The following is a 21693-nucleotide window of genomic DNA, read 5'->3' as shown; positions in this document are numbered from 1 at the left end:
GGATCACCCAGCTTCACTGATAAAAGTGTATCCTCTCCAGCCTTGGAGAGCATTAATAAATCAGGGGCACTGTGTGTATTATGTGCACCAGAGATAAGTAAATGCCTCCACATCCAAATCAGCAATTTCCACCCAAGAAAAGCCACAACCAGGCAAAAATCCAAGCCTTTGTGGTGAACAGCTGGCAGCTTGCTATCACATTTAAATAGGAATGGCAGTTTGGTTGTTGTGTACAGGGTGTAAAATGGTTGGCACATCTGCTTGTTATCTATGGTAAATAGTTTCAAATCTGAACAAGCTTTTTTAATTTGATCTTTTATAATGTATTACTTTATAATTTATAATTTTATAAATTGATCACTGATTTTTATTTAATTTTGTATACCTATTTCAGTAACCATCATTATGTAAAATAATGAGCTTATATGGAAACCTGTTCCAACTTCATGGTCATTTAGCTCATTAATTATGTATTAAGCTTGTGTTAATGACAAGAAATTGTTAGCAGCTGCTTCTCAGAGTTTCAACAGTTGAAGTTGAAAACCAACCTAGACACATGGGCCAAATTAATTATTAGACGTGAATTACTTCCAGTTTCAGTAGCATTTCTTGCGTGTTAAATAGGGGTTGGGTCACCTCTGACATGTTTGGTGTTAAAAAGTGCATTTCCTATTTACTTTCATATTTAATTTGTTTTTGACGATTTTATATAAATATATTTTATTTAAATTTGTAATGTTCTAATATTGGCCTGTAGTAATGACATATGACTATGGCAGGGACATTCGATTGTGAGCCCCTTTGAAGGACAGTTAGTGACATGACTATGGACTTTGGAAAGCTCTGCATAATATGTTGGCACTATATATATATATATATATATATATATACACAAGTAAATAAGTAATGTATAACCTGGTATGCTTGTAATATGATTTAATTTGTTGTATTTCATACATTTCTTCACAACACATATTGAAGCATAAACATATTGCAAATTTTAGTTATTACTGGCTAACCTAACCAAAGTCATATTCCAAGAAAGTAGCTACAAGCACATTTAAAAAGATTATGTCTAATTTTTCTAGCCAGTCACTGGATTCATAATTGTGTTCAGCTAGCCTTGTGATCAAAACAGTTCTTCCAAACAGCACAACATGACCTTCATTTTCTGAAATGTAGTCATATAGATTAGCTTGATCACCACCTTTCCCAAGCATATGATTGAATAATAAGGGAGCATTCCCTAGGCTAATGAAATCATTTCTGTAATACACTCTTGTATACCCATGTTCACATGTGGACTAAGCACAAGAAGTAGAGCCTGAATTAAACTTTTGAATTAAAAAGTGTTGTGCAAAGGAATACAGGATACTGATTTTACTGACAATTCAGATATTTATACAAGCTGACAATAAAATACATTTATCTGGGAAATCTAACATGTTAAGTTGTCAGCAAAACAAGAATAAATGAGAATTCATCTGATGTCGAAACATTTTTAAGTGGCTACTTTTTAATTCAACTTTTTCTACTTCCTTCTGTGTCTACTGGAAAAGAGGTAAACAGTAAACACAGATGGAACAAATAAAAAAAAAAGATTTTCATTAATAACCAACAGTTATATTAAACAGTATATATATTATAAACAGTAATTATTGCTTATTCTTGCTTTGGTAATAAAAATAACTTTGAGTTGAAATCTAGTTAAGGGATGTATTTATAAAGTGTCACACTTACCTCTTCCTCACTAAAGCGCATGTTGGCAGTTCTGACTCTGGGTGTGCCTGCACTCCCAAGTTTTTTCAGTTTTGCCCATCCCATCGCCTAATCAGGAAATAGCCTCCTTACCATCCATGGCTATTTAGCTAGCTCAGGCACACCACTCAGCCTTCGTGCAAAGTGTCTCCACTAGTGCCAAGCCCCCTAGCTTTGCTGAGCAAGTTCCTGTACACCTGTTGGTTAATTCAGTGTTTCACTTGTCCAGCTCCTGTGTTAACCCCTTGTTGCCCAGTCTGTTGTTTCCAGCCAATTACCTTGTGCTGTCCCAGTGTTCCTCTCTGTCTGTGGATATTCCTGTGTCACCTGTGCCTCCTGTTGCTTCGAGTGTCTTCTGTGTTCCCTGTGTCTGCAGTGGCCCCTGTGTCACTGGTGTCTATTTCCTGGTGGACCCTTGGTTCATGACCTGACCTCTCTTGCTTGGTGCCTGCCTTGACCCAAGCCTTCCTTGACAATTTCTCTGCCTTGTGATTTGGTATCGTGTATCATCCTTCCCACCCTGGAGTGTCCAAGGACCGCAACCTGCTGCTTACACTCTGCCCTTCTCAGGGCTCCCACCACTTCTGTGCAAGCCTAGCACCCCCTAGTAGCCCTGTCTCCCCAAGCATGATATAAAGCAGTGAATCTGGCATTCACCAAAACATTCCCTGGTGGCCAGATTTCCAGGCCTATGTGTTTCAATGGCAGTAATTGATTCTCAACCACAGAATGATTTAGTGAATGTCAGATGTTTGCGATTCAAAATCCCACTCTCCAAAAGACAAAAACTAGCATTTTTAATTACAATCATCATATACTCCCAAACAAGAAGGTTGAATTTCTATTTTGGAGTGGTGGAGTACTAAGAAAGTTCATCAAAAGTGAACCTATCCTGTGACTATGGTAGCCTAAGCTTCTACTAGGTACTTTTAAAAACTCTGCTTCTCTGCAGAGAGCCACCATAATTTTCTGAATTTAGACTTAGACTACCAATATTACCTAGACTACCCATTCTGCCCGTAATAGCATGTAGTAGCATGCGTGACCTTTCATCTAGCCCAATGTTTTTGCTTTTAAAAATTATGCATTAGGATACATAATGCCCTTATATTTTTTAAGTGTATCTCTAGACAAAAACCCTTTTTTTACTTTTGGATGGAGTGGGAATAGGTGAGACTTTCAATTAACGTTTTTTGTTTTTTGCTTTGCAATCCACTGCTTCGTAGATTCTCAGAACAACACTAACTGCCCATTGTTTCTCTACGACACTGGGACAGGAAGTAAAGGGAAAGTAAAAATAAAATATCCTAAACCTTTTTGAAACCTTTTTGATGCTATCAACAACTGAAAAAAAGATTTTCACTCTTTACACACTTTAAATAGTAAGAACAGCCATAGAAAAACTAATATATTCACATTTCCAGTGATTTGTGGCTGCAGCCTTTACCATTCAACATTTTTGAGAAAATGTTAAACAATAATTATTAATATTATAATAAAATAGTAAAAGTAAAGAGTGGGGCTTAGGGGTCCTTGTCTTGGAAACAATTTGCTTACCAAAGTGCCTTAAGCCCCCTAGCTTTCAAATTCTGTCATTTTTTTTATGCAAAAAGTAATCCTATTTTTTTTGCATAAAAATTTTTGTTTATATTGTGGGCCTGAAATTCTTAGGATTAACTCCCGAGTATGATAATTATATTTATTTATTATATTATAATCAATAATTATTATATAATACATATTTATAAATAATAGTTTTAAAAAAATAATGAAATAGACAACAATGTAATCTTAAAAAAATATATAAAATTAAAAATGTACTTTTATTTTTTTTTTATGTTGTGTGGTGTTTTTGTACTGTAAAAACCATTTAAAAGCAGATTACATTGTAATCTGCTTTTAAATTTCCCGCCCTCACTCTGATGCGAGCAGTGGCGTGGCTGGGACCCGGGCGGTAATTAAAAGCAGGGAACTCAGTAATCTGCTTTTAAACTTTCCGCAAGGCAACGCCCCCCGATGGACCGGCACCCCGGCATCACAGCGGGACCATCCGATCGCTGCTGGAGCGCAGGGCAAAGGTAAGGGGAGCTTCCCGAGCGTGACTCGGGATTACCGCATTTGGCATGTAAAAGCCACCCTGAGTCACACTCGGGATTGCCGCTGGGGGGTTAACAATTAGGTGGAGGGGGTCTTTGGCTCTTTATGTTAAATCTGGGGTAAATAGACCAAGCACACCTATAGCTGGTGTGCATCTATATCAATAACTGCATCTATGTAAGTAATGTTGATCTAGACCCTGGATAAACTTTTGCTTGCATGTCATAAAACCCTGGGTCAGATTTAAAAAAGCTCTCCAAGAATAGAAACGATAGACCAGAGGTTCCTAACCGGGGGTATCCATACCTCTTGAGGGTATGGGAACAAAATGCTGGGGGTATGGGACTTGATCTCTGAGTACTGGTATTTATTTATTGTATTATTTTATAGTTGGGTACATTAATAAATCTGAAATCAAAGTGGAGAAATCGACTTGATGTGTCAGATAACATGCGAGTAGCTTTGTCCGTAACTGTACCCCCATTCCATGCTTTGATTACACAAAAACAACAGCAAATATCTCACTAAATTAGTAAAAGTCTGTGTTGTGTGGTCGAGATAATAATAAAAATACACATTAAGGTTTGTTTTCTTCTTTTGTGTAATATTCAACTGTAAGGAGTAAAATAATGGTTTGTAATCAGGTGATTAAAAGTTATATTGTAAAATAGTTGTGGCTGTTTGTATATTTGTCATTTTTCAATTTTGATTTTTTTAAATAAATATGATAAATATATCAATGCCTATGATTTTATTTCATGTTCTCTTCTTAGCTATCCATATCTAAGGTTCGGTAAATTCAAGCTGTTGACATATTTGAAAGTCATACTGGCAACTAACATAAGGAATGGTGATGATTATTTTGACAGTCCAGTAAAATGGGGTATGAGACCAAATTGGAAATCCATTGGGGGTCTGGAGTCATCAAAAGGTTAAAAACTCCTGCAATAGACTATCATGGGAGAATGTGGGTGATCCAAAAAACCTGGAATGGATCTTGTCTAGGATAGAAAACATGTTCCATCTAATAGCATTTGATTTTTTAAAGTCCATTCCAGGTTTGCTAGATCACCCAGGTGCTCCTATGGTATTCTATCTTCCCCAGTCTTGGAGAGCTTTGATAAATCAGGCCCATTGTGTAACATTGCCATTTTGTTTCAATGACAAATGATGATCTGTGCTGCTATTTCCTTCTTTTTCCACTAATTCCTATCAACATACTCTACTGTTAACTGCAATATATAAATCTTAATCAGCTTTCTGGTGGTGACAATGCTGAATTATCTACATGTAGCCCCTACCAGGAGTGCATGTGACAGAATGTCAGTGCAGAAAAGGTTCCTTATGGCAGGATAGCCAAGTGTTATTTTTTTTATGCCAGTTGCATTAAAAAGATGATGACTTGACCAACTGCAGGGTTTCCACTTTAACAGGAATCCATTGCTCTAGTGGCTGCAGCTACATAGATCAATGATTAAGCCCATTTACTACTTGACATGATGAAATGCATGAATACTTAAATGTCCATATCTTTAGCACAGGTTCACTTTAAATTATATTAGTAATTTAATATGTGGGCCATACACTTTTTAAAAAAATAATAATTGGATTTGCTTATAGATATTTTTGTTATTTTTATTATATACACATTGGGTAAGTTGTCTTCTCAAAGCTTTAAAGATAAAAATGTTTGTTAAAATTAAAAAAACTTATATGTTGAACAAAAAGTAATTATAATTAATCTTTTTTTTAGAAAATCACAAATGTGTAATCAAAGCATCAGCACTTGAAAAAGGTCAATGTACACCTAGATTTCTGAGTTAATTATCTTATGTATTTTCCTTTTAATTATAAACATTTTTATTTGACTATATGCTGTAATTAATAATCCACAAGAGTGCAAGCAATTGTAATTAAATAAACAAATAGGTATGATTGTGGAACTTAACTAATCATCATTTTTTTCAGCAGAAACAGCTGCCACTTGGAACATAACAAATTTCCTTCCAATGTGTCTAATCATAAACTGGTAACAAATTGCCTTGTTGTAAGGTTTTTACAAGAAAACAATTGTGCTAAAATGTAACTATTTGACTGCCAGTTGTTTCTGTCTGGTTTCATATTAGATGACCATGACAACTTTTTATTGTATTAGCTTTAGCTTAACTTGTTTAACTATTTCCAAATTGGTTAGGCTAAAATCTGGGCTAAACAAATACATTTACTGTCTATTTTTTTAGGTACGCATGTTTAACTGCACATCTTAACACAAATATCAGTCAATCACATGATAGCAACTCTATGCAATTAGACATCAAGTCATTGACAAGATGACCTGCTGAAGTTCAAACAAAGCATCAGAATAGGAAAGAAATGTGATTTAAGTGACTTTGAATGTGACTTGGTTGTTGGTGCCAGGTGGGCTGGTCTTATTTTTGAAACTGTTGATCTGTTAGTCCATACACAAAAAATCATGTGCCATTCTCTGGGAGAAAATTCCTTGTTGATGCCAGATGAGAAGGGACTGACAGGTTCGAGCTAATAAAAAGGCAACAGTAACTCAAATAACCAGTCATTACCAACAATGTATGCATATTCTAATGGCTACTTTCAGCAGGAAAACATACCATGTCACAAAGCTCATATCATCTCAAACTGTTTTTTTGAACATGACAATGAGTTTACTGTACCTAAATGGCCTCCACAGTCACCAGATTTCAAACCAAAAGAGCCCCTTTGGATGTGGTGGAATAGAATGACATTTACATCATGTATCTGCAGCTGATAAGTCTCCAAAAATTGCGTGATGCTATCATGGCAATACAAAACAAATCCCTGAGGAATGTTACCAGCACCTTGTCGAATCTATGCTATAAAGATTTACTGCAGTTCTGAAGTCAAAGGGTCGGCCAAACTGATGTTAGCAAGATGTATCTATAAAGGTGGCTAGTGATTGTAATATCATTATTGTAATAATACAAGAACCATGTTAATTTTTTTCCAGATGTTTTCATCCAGCCCAAAACAATTCTTGCACTTTGCATGCACTTAGTTTATTACAATTAGGACTAGTGCTGCTCTATTTGCTGGGTTTCTGATAAAGTATTATGCAAAATACCAATACAGGTAGTCCCAGAGTTAAGGACACCCGACATACGGAGGACTCCTGGATACGAATGGGCTTCCCTGCTTGAAGGGAGGGGGCGGTTTGCATGACTTGCAAATTAAATCTTTTGCTAAACACAGCTGAGGTTGTGGGTGATCTCTTCTGCAAGCTCTTGTAACTCTCTAATGACCAAAACAAACTCTGTGTTAGCCCTACAGGTTGTGCCGGTGCCGCTACTCCTAATTGCAGGCATGGGCACCGGGTCCTATCTTTCAGGTAGAGTAACCCCAGTACATGTGTTTCATGCCAAAGTTTCCTTCCTGCTGGAGACTTGCACTGGTGTTTGAGCTGGCGTGGGTGTGTCTCTCTTCATCCATGAGGCAACACATACACGCCCTCTGTTCCTACAGCCTATGGCTGGAGCCCTGCTAGTATTTAAAGGCACTTCCCACTACAGGATGTTGGCTGAGCAATCTCATGGTCTTAGCTAGTCTAACTCCAAGTGCAAAGGTGCTTCTTCTGTCTGCCTTCCTGTGTACCGGACCTTGCTTATCAAACCCTTGGACTTTGCCTGTTTGCCACCTGACCCTGACCTAGGATTTTTGTGTATGGACTTCTGCCTGATTGCCGCCTGACTTTGACCTCGTATCTTGTTCACAGACTTTGTTTAATTACTACCTCTCCTATACCTTCTTGGCCACGCAAGCCCCACTTGCACCGAGTACCCTGACTCCTGTGGTCAGCTGCCACTGACCGGGGGATTGCTCTGGAGTGGCACCTGGCAACTACCCCGCAGCCCAAGCCTATCCTCACCATCAGAGGCTCTAGTGAAGACCTGGTAGCGGCTTAGTTACGCCCATCTGGAGCATACCCAGTCACTGGCACAGTGGGTCCACACCCGCTTGCATTACACTCTGCAGTTTCTTTTTGCATATCAAAGCACAGCTTGCACCAGGTTGACATCTTAAGAAATATGCCAAAATCCACATGACTATACCTTATTAGGCATAAATAATCATACTGACTATAAATCCAATAGTCACAGAGTGACTTTAGATCCAACTGGAGAATGAACTAACTCAGAAAAGAATCAGGAACATAATTCACAACTCCTGTTTTTGAAGTTCCCAACTTCACAAAATGTGTTTATACATAATAGAAAAACATACAAGGGACCACAAAACCATTTCAACGGTGCAAAACCATTTATTGAAAATAACTAATAATGGACAGATGCAAACCATTATCTTCCCCGGCGGTATTCCCAAGTATGGCTTGTGGATAATTTTCAGTACCAAAAGCGGTGACACTGAGTCACACTCAAGATTGAAATGTAAATGGCTTACCTGGTCCTGACCAGCCCGCGGTGTCCTCTGGTGATGCCCGCCCGGCGTCTGTATAGGTGGATCCTGGGCGGGCATGAAACGTGTTAGCGTGTGGCAGCGGTGTGGTGGGGGGTGGAACCTGGTGGGAAATTTGAAATAAGTATATTTTAATGTCAAATGTACCACTTTGATGTTTAAAAATACAGATAAAATTAGACCACCAGAGAAGTTAAAGGACAGCAGTAACCACAGGAATCTCTGCCCAGTTGTATCTTCTATATAATTTTATTATATAGAAAAAATTATGGGAAACAAAAACCTAAAAAAAATAAATTGGTAAATCTAGTTTAATAAACTGCAAATTGGCCCATATGAAGTTGGATCTTAAATTTGACAGGTATAGTTAAAGCATTAACCAAGAGTCAATACACTAAATTGTAAAAAACAAATTTAAGGCCTTTATTAGCATAATATTCATTAACATGTAAGTGGGATAGTTAATGGGTTGGTTGGTGAAGAAAGGGAGGAAGGCAGCTATATGCAGCTGGTGAAGCCAGCATTAAAATGGAATTGTTGCTTTGCCCCAAATGGACAATCAAATACCTAAAAATGTTTTTGTATCTCTCTTAAAAAAGTAAAATCTCAAAAACAAATACAGTGCAGACTTTTCAAACCAGACACAGATGTCCTGGACACAACTCATTTGACTGAGATTGAAGTTTCATTATTTCTGCTCCTGTAATCCATTTTCACAAAGTTTCCAAAAACACCACACCAGCCTTACATTCTCATAGCTTGGCAAAAACTGATATTTTTATTTGACTCCCCAACATTCTCAAATGAGAGTTGTTGGGATCATTTAACTACTGATTAAGAAGTGTTCTGTGCTTTAGGCATTCAAAGGATAATTTGACCAATGAATCATTATCTAATGACCAGACATCATCTCAAACCCTTATACATTCCTTACCACCTTCTTTATCAATTCATTAGTCACATCTAAACTCAATGGTTCACTAGTAACGTGTGTTCAGTTCAATGTCTTGGCAATAAGTTGTTCTAAGCTTTTAAAAATGATGAAAGCTACAATAAACACTGTATATATATTTTATATATCTGTAGTATTAAACATTATAAAAGTACATCATTTCTACAAATATTTAAATCTTACATGAGCTGGAAACAAATCTTGGACAAGCAGTTCATTTTCTTTTATAAAATAAAAAAAAACTGCCCTAACAAGAATGCAGCAGGGTGAAAAGATCACAGGCACTTTACACACATTGTGCTAATTACTGCAAGTATTTAAAGTTGTAATTAGCTTATTATGCTGCAGAGAACCTAACATGGCATGTCTTTTAAAAGAATTTCTCTCCAGATCATTAGTGGGAAAGCTAACAACATCTGCTTCAAATAAAATCAACCAATTAGCACCGGCAACTTCATATAGTTTGCAATCAGAGAATTATATTGTGCCAAGTGCTAATTTGAATGTGAACACTATCTTCTTTTCACATCCCACGCTTATCTGCCAGTACAGCTGGTATTTAATACGACCAACTTTAGTACAGCCTCCAAAAACTTATGTTAATTTGAAATAACCTCTGTAATCAGAAGTGTACAATACAGGCTGGGTTGTTCTTGTCTTAATTAAAAGTGGCCTTGTTATCCTTTTTTTATGAAAAGCTCCATTATCTCACCATTTAGTGCACAAATACAGTAAATATTCACACTGCAAGAAAATAAAACATACAGTCCGGTGTTAATGTTTAATAATGACAGTGATAAAGTAAGTAGATGTTACATAACAACAATGCTTTATGTAATTCCAATCACCAGGTTGATCAATGTGGGCCTGCTAAGATGAAAAGGGATCATGATCTTGAAGTGTGAAAACATATTTGTATATTTTGTTGAAGAGGGTGATTTAAATGATCTTGACATTGCTTGAATGTCAGAAGAGCTATGTTTGCACTAACCTAATTTAGAAACACAATCAATAGCGCATAACAATTCTGATTTACATTAGAACTTAAATGAAATCATTTTCATTTTTATTTATATTTTCCGTTTAGAACAAAAAATATTTATTTAGGCAGGAAATATGAAATGCTGTAAAAAAGTGCATGGTTTTATCCAGCCAGTAGAGTTCTGTCCCTTTTCACATGTTTACCATCCTCGGGTTAATCTTGAATGCTTTTCTTAACTAAAAAAATAAATAATGCTTAGCATTTCAAACCTTCCTTCTCCTATTATTCATGACAGCACTAAATAAAAATATGAAGGAATTATCTACTGTGGTTGTCCAAATAATTGGTTTACCCCTTATTAAATGTTTTTGGATTGAATGATTTTATCTACATAGTGCAACCTTTTAAAACTAATAAACCTAAAGAAATGTTCTTGTGTATCACATCACTAGCAAAAAATTGCAACCTATCCAGTTGAGGTTTTATAGTCTTAGTATGTACATGTGGTATTTTAGCTTTCTGCTGGTCACAGGATGTACTAACAGTTCTGACTAGCTCCTGGTTTATTCTCAACGGTCTGACACACCTTAGTCAATGCCCTGTTAATGATATTTGTCATATTTAACTAATGTTTTCCACCCTGCTGACAATCTTTACTTGCTTGACCATTCTGATTGCCAGCTCCCTGTCGGGACCTCTGCCTTCCAGACCATTGTGCCTTTCTTCAATACCACACCGTACGGTCTCACCCTCCAGCCCCTTACCTATTTTCCCTGTCTGTGCATCTTTTGGGGGCAGAATTTAGTTCAGTCCATTGATGTAGCCAATTGGCGACAGGAAGGGGATACAGAAGTATAACTCCTGCCATTGATCTCCAATGATGCATACCATTTACATACAAGAATTGGTTTCAGGATAATATAAATATAGTGAAAATGTTCACCATATTGTGGTAAATATCAGGTAGGAGGTTTCACACACTAGTATAGTGGTCTGATACACCTAATCGTCAGTCAACCTGTGTACAGTGGTGATGAAACCCCCTTCTGTGCATCTTTAGGGGACAGAATTTAGTTCAGACCATCAATATAGCCAATTGGCGATAGGAAGAGGACACAGTATAGCTCCTGCCAGGGGCTGCTCAATCCTTCACTTAAAGTCTTTGGTCCCCTAAGATTCAGAACATTTACATACAAATATTGGTTCCAGGATCAGATAAATACGGTGAAAATATCCACCATGTTGTGGTGAATATCAGGTAGGAGGTTTCACACACTAGTATGGTGGTCTGATACACTTAAGTGTCAGTCGACCCGTGTACAGTGGTGATATAACTGTTTCCTCTAGAGTCCTAAATTGGTCTCATGGGAGATAGGATCTGTTCGCTGACTTCCTGCCCCATAGGTTCAGATCTCTAACAATCTTCTGCTATCTCTAACAGATGATTCTGCTATATTTCAGAAATGAGCAAAAGGGACGTGCACATTAGATTTGGGGCTTCTATTTAGTTTTTACGTTTGAAAAGTGGTCTTTTGTCATCCTGCCATATGGACTACCTTTGTAGCCTACAGGTGGCGACTGTATGAATACACATTATACAGGTATGTTTCACTGGTAACCTGTCCTGGGAATCGTAATGCGGCCATTGTTGAATTACATACATGAAGACATTTGGCTGTAGGCGACTATTGGCACTAAAATAAAGCAAAAAATAAAAAAAGTGAAAACAAGAATTTTAAACAATAATGTCTCATACCCTTCATCAAAAAGTTTTGGATTAGGTTTCTTTTTATATAAGTTGTCAAACCTTATTAAAAAATCAAAAGAATAATTCAGATCAGGCATAGTGTATTAAATTTATTTCTGTGCATTTATAAGACAAATTACAGTGCATAATTACTGTATTATTTACAATAACAACTAATTCTAAACAGAGCTTTCAATGAGTGTTTCTGTAGTTACATGTGCACTGTATGGAGATTCTTATTACAGGGTATTTTACTAATTTGGCTGCCTGCATTAAAAACAAGGCATCTGACACTTTTGCTATTTTAACCTGCACCGCTTAGTATTAATTTGCATACACACACTTCATTATGCAGGTTGTGCTAATAAAACTCATTTCAGTTTGATGTTTTTTTTCCCTCAAATTATAAATGTAAAAATGCTTCCTAAGCTAACCATTATTACAAGTATTGGTATGCCAGATGGAAAAAAGAAACACATTAAACTAGTGCCTGGAAAAACTGCTCTTTATTTACTAATATAAATTAGTATATTGACATTAAGAGGGTTTATTTTCCTATTTGTTATTTTAAGATAATTATATTTTAATAAACGCATTCATGTGTGATATGACTTTGTCTAACTCAATCTCTGAGGGTCACATTACTGCTGTGGCATTTTAGTTAAGGCTGTGTTCAAATAGCCCTAAGTAATACATTTTTATGTGCATAAATCAATTCTGCTAATTAAATGCATGCCTATTAAATATAATTACTTTCGGTAAAATTGTGCAATTTCATTACAAAGCAAGTTCAAAAACAAGCCTATAAAAAGGTCTTTTGAATAAAACTACCAACGCAATACACATGAAAGAAGACTAATGTGATGACATCTACTGTGCATTGACTGAAATTGTGAACATGGGTATTTTAAAGCCAACATGCTGAATTTATAGTATTTACAAGGTAGATTTTTGTAATGTTAATCAACTGTAATTTTCATTCAAGTGCCTTAATGTCGCAAGCTACACATTAGTGCAGAGCGCCTGCTGCTAATCACCAGTGTTTGCTCTATGATTTTGCACCACCACACTTTTATTATTACATGGTGGGTATTTGAACATATATCTCCCATCTTTCTATCCAGTGTTCTTTGTGCCCATTTTTTTTTTTTTGGAAACTAGCAAAGTGCCAAACGGGCCTCTGAACCATGTCAGTCTAGTGTTTACCTCTTTACATGTCATCTTTTATTATCCTATTTACATTTTATTAGTATACAATGCCTTTACATAAAAATCTATATATCTCAAAATACCTGAAAAAAGAGATAAAAAGCTCTGGAAGCTTTGTTTGGGTGTGTTTGGGTGAACGCTAAGATAATAAACTAGGTAAAAACAGAAAAGAGAGCCACAATTCAAACAAAAATTTAGCTTTTTACATATATTATTAAAAAAGAATTGGTAAGTATAAGCAAGTGGTAAAATACCTCTATTCATCTGCAAAGTGCACTAATTAAGAATATTTACAGGAGTAAGCAAACACAAGAATGAAAGAGATATCCATTAGCTATTTCCTGGGAAAGTAAAAAGAAGGGGTCAGCTGTGTGGTAAGGGGATTCAAGGGTGACAAATTTAGAGGTTAAAATACCATCATTTAGGATCATCTGAAAGAGAACCCTTACTTCAAAAAAGGGATGGGGGCTTCTGTATTTACTGCTGTAGTGGCAGTAGAATCTTTTGCTGTGTTAGCCATTGATGACTGCAAATGTTTATAGTTAAAGGGATACATTTTCTTGGCATTTTTGGCAAAACACAAGCTTTTGGGATTTGCTAAGATCCCTTCTTTAGGCTTTACATTGTTGTAAAATGGTTTTGAAGTTTAAATATGCCAAATAGGCTTGCTCTACAAATTTGCTAATGTTCGCAGTTTGACTGGGAATGGTGAAACTGCCACAGAGATAAGAAAATGAATCAGGGTTGTTTAGGCACTTACGACGAGAAACAGCAGAGCCAGACATGATCTGAAAGAAAGGAAATATGTGTGTAAGTAGAAAAATACATTTTGCTTATTCACTATGTAGAGCAGCGCACAACCTCTGACCACACTGTCTTGCGTGTAAAAGAATAGCCTATACAAATCCACGATACAGTAATCGCAATAATATAAGCGGTAGAGAAAAAAAACTGACATGACAGAAGAAATCTAACTGCACTTTCAGAATCAGCATACCTATTTTACTGTAAATAATCCTTATGTAAAGTGTTACAAATAGCTTGTGTTTTATTCAATTGTACTTTTAGAGATGAAAAATCTTGGTTTATACTCAAGTACATGTAGTACATACTCAAAAAAACAATTAGTTTTTTTTTGACACACTTGAAGCTATTGTAAAGGGCAAGAGATCTCCATTACCCCAATAACACTTCTCTGATCTCTGTACAGCCTTGCCCTTTACAAGACAATATTCCGCACTTTGGAATGTTGGAACTGTGTTTGCAGGTACTATACAAAAACAATTTTGAAGCTTATAGGATTATTAATAAAGACATATAAGGATGATTATACAGCTCAATGCATAAAGATGCAGCCTGTATCTTCATATAAAAAAATACTCAGATTCTGGAGGGAGAAGTCTCTCACTGATCTCCTTCCTGATAATAATAATTGCCAGATAGTTATGGCATCCCACTGGCTTCATAAGCTGTTAAGTTACTGATCTCAAGCACATATGTTAATGAGGAAAAGTTGGAACGCTATATGTTGGACGTTCTGAGGTGGTGCTGATGACAAGGTGACCTATTAAAATATGTCCCAAATACAAAAAATCGATTAAAAAACATTTTCCCTGTAAGTTGAAGGATTTAATTTGTACATAACATACTCCTGACCCCTGTACTATGTACATTACATACATCTGACCCCTGCACTATATTGCATACAATTGATTTCTGCACTAAGTCTCTCTTACACAATTTGGCCAAGGAAATTCCATGTTTTAAAGAGGTTATTGTAATAGAATGGTGAAACCTAATGCAATAAAAGTTTTATGTCTAGGGTCTCCGTTGATAAACACCCACCCCTCTTCAATAGAAGACTGGCCTTAAGCCTAAGTCACCTGTGCAACTGGGGCAGGTCAGGACCTAGGCTAATCTAATTTCTAAATGTTCCCTGGGCATTCCCAGCAAATATAGCGTAAATACTACGTTCAGGGGCTTTGCAATTACCTTGTATTTTAAGAGGAAACTTTTGTGTCAATTAATTTATCAACTTCACTCATCACCCCTCTACATCTACATATTTGTTTGAGTAGGGAACATAAAATAGCAAGCAAAAAAGCAAGAAAATCAGCACTGCTGCTGTCAACTAACATTTTCAGAAGAAGAGGTCATTATTGATAGTCCCTTGCATATCTCCTATAACAGGTTTCCATTAAAACAGGTGAGTTAATAACTGATAGAGTACCCACCAAACCTGTAATATGTAAATGTGTCTTTAAAAAAAGGGTTGAATCGGCAACCTTAATACATGATAGAACTGGTCCGGAAAGACACACCTTTTTTGAAGCGGTGGAATACATATTTAATATTCTGCAGTGGAGCCATTAAATGTATACTAGTAAAATGGGTAAAAACCTGATTATGGATGCAGAATATGAATCTTTCTAAGGAACAAAGTGAGGGCAAGAGTTGTAAATGAGTCTTTTATAAGCCATCTAAATGTGTTTATACTAGTGGCTTTAATGATAGACTAGGTTAATTTGATGCATGGTTGGGTAGCTTTGAATGAAAGATCCATTATTAACAGTCATAAGGTCACCAAGTTTAAAATTAAGAACACTGAAATAATGCAATCTGTTAGGTTAGCAAGGAGATATGGTTTAAATTGGGCAAAGAGAAAAGAATTGTTATTGCTCATATTCAGAATAAAATATGAAATCATGAGGAAAGAAAGAGCAGTGTTGAGTCACCCGCTGTGGAAATTCTAAAGCTGATTGCAACTGAATGGCTCATTATAAACAAGGACATTGTAAGTAACATTAAAGGAGTACATATCCTTTACAGGAGAATTTCCATTAAATTACTTTTATTGAAGCAAAGCTATTTGATTGGTTTTGAGTATGAGTTTATAAAATATATAATCACTGGGCCAATTTCAAAGAGATAGGATTAATGTATTCATGTTGTAAAAGTTCCTTAACTACTCATTTTGCCTCAACTCTGGTTCTACTAATACTCAAGATGTTGTACAGTCAGTGACCTAATCGCCAATCAATCTCCCAGCTGGTGGGAATCAGGTACAGCAACTCTCAAGAGAGTTTTGCCGGAAATTTCAAATTTAATCATGCAACATATAAATTAACATTATTTTATGATTATTCTCAAACTTACCACTTTGTGGCCTTGGAACTTTTGTAATATTATAAAACTCTTAAAGAAAATTTAGCCAGAAAACAAGTTTAGCTACTCGTGCATGCATTTTATCATATCACTGTGGAGTTAGAAATGCCTGTGTTCTTAAGATCATTAATCGGCTGCTGTTTATGGCTAATTAAAGATATTACCTTATATGTGACCTTAACAAGCATAAACAAACTAACAAATATGGTTCAAAAGTTAGTGCAAATTAGTCAGATAAATAATTTTAGCTATAGAAGTTCAGGTAGATGCCATTTTCACACACATATAGTTTTTCCTTTTAATTTAAAAAAAATGTGTACAAATTTGAGTGACAGTATCAATGAATTGAATAGAAATACCTATTCAAGGCCAAAGCATGGGGATACGTATAAGCTAAAATCCAATGCAATTTTACCCTCACGGTGTTTGAAATGCAATTTTTCAATTAATCTGCTACATTTGAGTAGACTATTTATTGGAGTTTTGAAGCACTGAAGTACCAGCTAGTAGTTGTTTCCAGTTAGCCTTGAAAATATTCAGAAAAACTAATAAATTAATCTAAAAAAAAAAAAAAAAAATATGTTTTTTGTAGTATAGTGTTCTATTTTCAGCTTTTGTATTCTGAGGTTCAGTGAGCTTTTGATGTTTATCTAATATGGCCTTCAGTTTACTGGGGAGAGCTATTGAGGAGATCCACTCAGTCACATAATGTGAATGTGCTTAAGCTATGTTTAAGCTGGTAAGCCACCCTGTGTTAAGCAAATTACAGTAATGACCAACAAAACCTCTCTTCCACCATGGATCATGCTCACAGCCTATAAAATGTGCAAGCATATGTATAATAGTATTCTGCAATCACAACACAAGACCACTTTGAGCAAAGTACAAAAAGGAAATTTGCCGTAGGTGTGCCTTGTAAGACTAGAGTAAGGGATCCTGGAAAGCATGCATCTAAAAGTATATGTATTTAGGTAATTGAGGTGAAGATAACAACAATGCCATTTATTTAGAGCAGAATGCAGGAAATGGGTCCCTAATGCCTGCAATCATTCCAAAACAATAGGAGTAATCGGGCCTACAGGTAACATTATGGCAGAGATCAATTCCTTTTTGGCCTACCAGCCCACATATCTGCAATGGTTAACTGGAAACTGGGTTTTGGATGAGCTCTAATAAATGTAAAAAGTAATACAAATGTAATATAAATGGTTATGTATGTATAAAGGACCTAATGGTACATGGTACTTCCCAAGTCCAAAGTCATGTTACTAACTATCTCTCAGTGGAGCTCACATGCTAATGTCCTTAACATAGTCCAATGCTAAGTGTACATGGTACTTCCCAAGTCCAAAGTCATGTTACTAACTATCTCTCAGTGGAGCTCACATGCTAATGTCCTTAACATAGTCCAATGCTAAGTTTTTAAAGGGAAGACTACAGGTATGTTTTTTAAAATAAACCCACAAAAACAAGGTGAAAACACAAAAACTTTATGTAGAAATTCAAATACAGTTTCTCAGGGCTGGAATGCACGATTGATAATCACTGAGCCACTATTTCATTTACTGTTTACTACTATTTCATTTAGTTTAATTCAAATGTTATGTTATTATTTAAAAAGTAATTACTTTTTTAAAACCAAGAGCAAAATGTATCATACCACAGAATTTTTTTAGGCTTAAGACTTTTAGGAAGTTGTTTAGAATATAGAAACAAGTAGTAAACATTAATTTAATAGTAAAGATTTGCAAATGTTTTTAGGCAAGGGTTTAGTTCTTTTTATGTTATTCAAAAAACTTTTCAAATGTGTGTTCATGACATACGACTACAGAAGGATTCTGGAACTGTGGCATTTATTATTTACACAATAAACCATAAATCAAATGTGACAAATATCACAACCAATTTTTAGATGGCCTGTAGCCTGGGTTCTCCAATACCTTAATGTGACCTTTATTGATGATTTCTTATGGAATTCTGAACACATAATCCAGTAGTCATACATATCTGGATAAGTGTTTCTAACAGCCCAGATTTTTTTTTTAATTACACATTGTCTTTTAATGTTTTATTCGGTGTTGTGGATACTTTTGGCAAAGCAATGATACCGATTTTTTTCTTGTAGTCTAAGAAACTTTTTTGACACTGAGGTGTCTGGTTTTCAAACAAACACATTTATGATAGTTAACTATACAATTTTATGTGAGAATCAGCTAAGCATATTTCCATTTAGTGCAGTGTTTGCTGACGTTCCTAACATGGGGGAACCCCTTGAAGTAATTTTAAGTCTTTAGGGAACTCCTGCTATAATTGCTATATCCACAGCTCACAGTACACAGGCCTATTGATCATTGGGAATAAAAGGCCTCCTATATTGTTGGACAGTGGAAAGACTGGCATTTGACCTGAAAGTCACAAACTCTCATTGATCATGGAACCCTTGACAAGCCCTAGAGGAACCTTTGGGTTCCAGTGAACCCTGGTTGAGAAACAATGATTTAGTGTAACTTTCACCACTGATGCTGGGTAAATCTGAAATATTCTTTATTTTTCTGTTGTTGATCCATATTGAGTTGAAGGACTCTCACAATGTTCTTAAGAAGATCCTTAACAACTCTTTATTTATAACATTTGCTTTCTAACCGCATGTGATATCAGTGATAAATGAGTTTATCTTTTACAAATCAGCATCAAAATGATAAGTAAAAGCAACCAAGAATTACAATTTAACCTTTTAACTGTAGCAGAGTATTCACTATCACTACAGATCAGTTATTTTCTGTCAAGGTCATACACGCCAATTTGCAATCCAGAGATCCACTGAAATAAACAAGTCATCTCATTAGTAGTGGAGAAGATGTAATAGAGATGTTCTGTGTGAACTACAATTAGCTTGTCATCATTAAAATAAATGGTGCAATTTCTGTGCATGCTCTTGTTTACGTACATTAGGAAGCATTCAAGTCATTATTCTGAAAAATCCTTAAACACTTGTATTTTCTCTGTCATAGACTTTGTTCACAGGAAATCTGCTTCATGAGTAATTATTAGGGGGAGCCATTTAATTTCATGGTAAAAACAATACCATATAAATAACAGTCAATTTGTTCCAATTCTTTCTGTTTGGAAATGTTTAGTTAGGCGTGAAGCGCAAGAAACTAGTTTGACAGGGCAGCACATTTTCCAAATCTGTTAAAAATTAGGATGCAGTTTTCTGATTGAGATACAATTGCATGTTTTATATTATCTAAATTGCTGGGTTAATTTGCATGCTGCATGAATTTCTGTTAAAAGCAAAAGATAAACGGGTTGGTTTTATTCAATCAGTAAAATGAAATATAGCCAAAATCCAAATAATAAGCACAAATTAATAACAAGTAAATCTATTTAATCACCTTGAGAATTATATATATATGGTTTAGCTATAATTCACAATTTATGCATTCACATGTGTAAAATATGCCAGAAATTTTTTCAGATCACTATATACCGTAGTTTCTGGCGTATAAGACGACTGGGCGTATAAGACGACCCCCAACTTTGTGCGAGATCTGAGAGGCAGAAGGAACAGTACAGTACTGGTAATTGGAGGAGGGATACAGGAGGAGGTAACAGCCTACACTGCTCCACACTCCTCTAAGGTGCAGCCCTCCAAGTCAATGGGCGGGTTCTGCTGGAAAGCCAATCCAGGCTCACGTTCTCCTGTGCAGGCTGGCGTTCTCCTGTGCAGCTTGCTTCCCCTTTGCTTCATACTCCCCGCACAGAGCGGGTTCTGCTGGAGAGCCAATCCAGGCTCACGTTCTCCTGTGCAGGCTCGCGTTCTCCTGTGCAGCTTGCTTCCCCTTTGCTTCATACCCCCCGCATAGAGCGGGTTCTGCTGGAGAGCCAATCCAGGCTCACGTTCTCCTGTGCAGCTTGCTTCCCCTTTGCTTCATACTCCCCACACAGAGCAGGGACTCGACCGCGCTGGACATATGATGCAAGGGGAAGCAAGCTGCAGGTAAGTACCCAGGCGTATAAGAAGATCCCCGACTTTGGCACAGATTTTTCGGGGTTAAAAAGTCATCTTATACGCCGGAAAATACGGTACATTTATTGATTTATTTAAGGAAGTTAATAAGAGTCAAATACGAGAAGTTTATTGTTGGGCTTTACGTACACTTTATTAGGTGCTCACAGTTTTATCAAATCTGTGAACCTTGCACTAATTGAAATGGTAATAACACACACATTATTCCTTGTGAATAAAGTCTCACATTCCAAATGCATAGAATAACTTGCATCTAGGGAATAATGCGAATCTCTTTGCTAATTCCTTTGGGTAATTAAAAGTAAATGTTAAAGGTAGTCCCCGGGTTACATACGAGATAGGGACTGTAGGTTTGTTCTTAAGTTGAATTTGTATGTAAAGTCAGAACATGTACATTATTTCACTAAATGCAATTAGGACAGATGTTTGTCTCAACATAATATTAGGCAACGTGGTGTCAGTTACTGTATAAAATCTTCACTGTGAGCTAATAAAAAACAAAGCAAAAAAAAAAACTTTATGGAACTTAGACATTCATCAACTTCTGGAGCAAGCTATGCTTTGATATGCAAAAAGTTCATATGTTGGATGTCTTTAACAAGGGACTACCTGTATTTGGAAACAGCAACATGTCATGCACAGTAATACACATACTTAAAATGTTATGCTTTTGTGAGTTAGCTGATGTCTTTGTTGTTGAATATTTGGGTGAGACTAAGGTTAGGTGTGACTGTGGTAACAGGTCTAATAAGCATCAAGTCCGAGCTGGGCAAATAATTTAGTAAGGTTACGTTACCTTAAAAAAGCTTCACTGTATCCATACCTAAACGTAATCTGGAACAATGAAAACAAGGTAATTTTGCAATACAATAATTTAAATTTTTTATACACATATTTATTCTTACTTCATCTGATATTGTTCTTATCGTTGCTTCTTTTAAAAACAAAACATGGGCTCTATCAAATTTTTTATGAATACCTGGCAAGGTCATTTGTTATAATATGGGTGACTAATCAGACCATGCTTAGAACATATCTAAATGCAAAAACCAAAATGTATTTTTTTGCAACACATCAGTCCTTAGATGAGATCTACATTTGTTTTCTTCTTTTAGTCTGTTTTCTGTTCATTATCAACTGTGAAGCTACTGCAAACAGCATGAAATTCCTGGCTGGCTATGTTCACTCTTTTACTGTGTAATACTTTGTTCTACTGTATAGGAGACCATGGCCGCCCCTGGACATGAAATATGTCTGTCCTTGTTCCTCCCAGTACACAAGGGGAG

General features: G+C 36.1%; 1 long non-coding RNA gene across 1 annotated transcript in view; it reads left to right on the top strand.

The window, feature by feature from the left end:
• LOC140322644 (uncharacterized) overlaps positions 1 to 21693 on the top strand; it is a 56698-nt gene that overhangs the window by 26427 nt on the left and 8578 nt on the right. The gene's annotated exons all lie outside the window — the stretch shown is intronic.

Source organism: Pyxicephalus adspersus, chromosome 1 (genome assembly GCF_032062135.1).
Source record: "Pyxicephalus adspersus chromosome 1, UCB_Pads_2.0, whole genome shotgun sequence".
Classification (NCBI taxonomy): Eukaryota; Metazoa; Chordata; class Amphibia; order Anura; family Pyxicephalidae; genus Pyxicephalus; species Pyxicephalus adspersus.
This window is presented reverse-complemented; position numbering and strand designations above follow the sequence as displayed.